The sequence below is a fragment of the Carlito syrichta genome, unplaced genomic scaffold (genome assembly GCF_000164805.1).
Source record: "Carlito syrichta isolate Samal-C Ts95f unplaced genomic scaffold, Tarsius_syrichta-2.0.1 Scaffold313327, whole genome shotgun sequence".
NCBI lineage: Eukaryota > Metazoa > Chordata > Mammalia > Primates > Tarsiidae > Carlito > Carlito syrichta.
In genome coordinates, this window is record NW_007257423.1 from 459,771 (window position 1) to 463,004 (window position 3,234).

Here is a 3,234-nt window from a genome sequence, read left to right on the forward strand (position 1 = left end):
TATCATATAAATTTCCAAGGACAAATCTAGTATGTCCAATCTATGTATGGTTCAGACAGCATTATTTTTCCGGATGAGTGTATGGTCTTCTGGATGTTAGATGGAGATTCACTTTTTGCATTTCACTGGGCATCGAAACACCTGTGCTACCTGACCTCTGGTAACTTGCATTAAGAGGCCAAGAGGAAATAAGGTGATTAATATTTATGAACTCCAATGCAAAGCTGGAAAGACTAAGGAATTGTACTATTCATTGATCTGTAACATATCCCAAGGTAAACCATAGAATAAAGTGAATTTCTTAAGCATGAAACCAGATGTCTGGTCAAAAAATAGATCTCTCACTGCATTGGGACACCTTACCAGCAGAGAGCGATTCATTGGTATTAAAAGTTTGTTGCATCGATTCTTAATGCAGAAATTCTTAATTAGTTCTGGCTTACCTAATTTTTTAAATTAGTATTTAAGGAATAAGAGCATTTAAAGAATAAGTAGAAAATCAAACAATTTCAATTTTTATCAATTATATTTATAATATCTTTCTACTTTAAAAATTATACAACACAATTACATATATTACACAGACATTGTTAAAAGATAGCTAAGGAATGATTTTTATAAATAAGCATGTTAAGTATATCATCAATTTCATCTACAATTTACTATTTTCTTTAAGTTACATACACCCGCTTTCATATTTTTCAAGTTTAGACTCTAAATATCTTATGCCTGAATATAGACCCTACAAACCTCAGAAAAATCATGGGAATTATTTGCTAAAGTAGTATCTTCTAGAAAATATTTTTTAATGTGCTAAAATAAGAGCAATAAATTAGGAACAGAACTGATACTTAAGAACAATTCTGGCCAAAAATATTTTTTAATTAACTTAAAATAGAATTATTTCTGAATAGCAGCAAACGAGAAAAACAATTAAAACTAGAAATCCAAGGACAAAAATGACTTGAAGAAAAACACACATTTTTGTCTTAGGGTTTTTTTAAGATGACTATAGAGAAAACAGCTGTTAAGAAACACAAAATACTAATTATAACATTTAGTTAAGAGAAATGATTATCAGCAAAAGTTTAAAAAAAAGGGAGAGGCATTATAGCAATGTAAATTAAATCACATAATGTTGGCATTCAACTGAATCCATTTTATCTTGTTTGGAGCAATCAAAGAGGTAAACAGAAAGAAAAATTAAAGAGCTTGCAAACATACCGTATTAGAAAACAAAACAGTGAGAGCTCAAGTTGCTGGCTTGAACAAAGGTAGGGTGCCGAGAGAATGAGGAAATCACTGCTGTGAATAAAAACCTCTGCTCTACTCTCTTTTGTGGATGCTCTTTCAGGTTTGGGGAGGAGTAAACCAGAACTTTGGGAAAACTCTTCAAACAGACACAAGAATTAGCCATTAAATATATTTTTATTTGGTCAATTATTATCTATATAGACTTAAAGTTAACAACCACGGACATCATATTACTTGGGATTTTAGACCCAAGGGCAAGCATGAATCTCTTTAAAATTTGAAATAATAGCTACAGCCTGGCAAAAGTTGAGACGGTCAACTAGATTCTATTTATTAATAGAAAGAAGAAAGCCATATTCAGATGTGTCTACCCACATAGCTCAATGATTGATTTTTGAACCTTAATTTCTCTGGAATGGGAAAAAGAGATCCCTATCACAGTACTCCTTCACACAGTTTTAAATTCTTGAAAATATTTGATCCAAAACACACTAACATAAGTAAATCAAGAATGTTAAGCATCCCTATGTTTACCATAAGCATCCAAACACATCTGTACTTCCCATACCTGAAAACATAATAAGACAATTCTACCCCTCCATGACAAGCTAGTTGAGGAATGTGCAGAACTTATACAATGACATATTTTAATGACTAAACTAAATAATATGTACTGCATTTTAATTTAGTAAATATATTGAATTCTTATTGTGTGTCAAATGTTGAACTAGTTAATGGAGTACAAAGATTAACTATGCATGATCCTTGGCCTCAAGGATCTCATGCTATGTAGAAAACATGGAAGAAATGGTAGCTGCTACCCAACACCTATGGGAGCTAGTTTCCAATCATCTCAGAATCCTGCGGTGTCAATATTATTATCCCTAAATTAAAGGTGAGGTGACTGAAGAACATAAAGTTTAAATAACTTTTCTAAGTTTAGACAGAAAAATTTCAACCTCTATCTTTCTACCATGTCATACACTGCACAAGAGTCTCTGCCATTTGCCTCGGTACTAAGTTACTTCTCAACCATCTTCCCTGAAGTTGAAAAACCCTAAGCCCTTTACTATTTTAACTTAATTGTTATATCTACAGCTTCTTGTTCATTCCTTCATCAATGACTGAGGACTCACATGATTAAGTAGTAGTAGTGAGTATGATGTGCCTGAGAGCACTCTGTCATTCCTTCTAACAACCTGCATTTTACAGCAAGACAGAGAAAGACTTCCTGAGTCCCATAAAATGTAAGTCCTCCTCTAAACTTGGTGCATTCCACTCATGATCTCTGCAGCAAAGGTATTCTGAAAAGTATTCCAGGAGAAAGGGATTGGGGATAAAGAACTGAGACTATAAAGACACAGAATTCATTGCTGGAAAACATAACATTTTATTCAGGAAATTGTTGTTGCTGCTACTATTGACATTTTCAGATGCAGCCTGAAGCACTGACAATGACAAATGATCTATGTTGTTAGCTGAGACTATAAAGTCAACAGGAAAACACTGAACATGAGTCAAAACTTTGACTTAACTGAAGCTCTTTAAAATTCTCATCAGGCATTGTCTGACATAGACCATAGCATGAATGACCCTCTGGCTTTGCCTAAAATTTTATTTTCTTCCCAACTCTTAAGATTCCTTTGACCTGTGGGTCACAACATTGAGATAAAATTAGTCTTGACATTCTTTAAGAAAGCATATTTGTGAAAATTCCCCTTCATTACTTAATTATCCATGGGAATAGGGAAAAGAGAAGTGATAAGGCAGCATATTATAAAATCTACAAACATAATGAAGCTTATTTCACTGATCCAATGAAGTAGACATTGTTTTTAAAGTATATTAAAGATTACTAGCAAAGACTGAACTAAAAAAAAAACATTTACTTCAGTACTTAGCACTGTGCCTGGTACTCAATAATGTTTTATTGAACAGATGAACCTCTCAGTCTACTAATCTCTATTGTTCTATAGAACA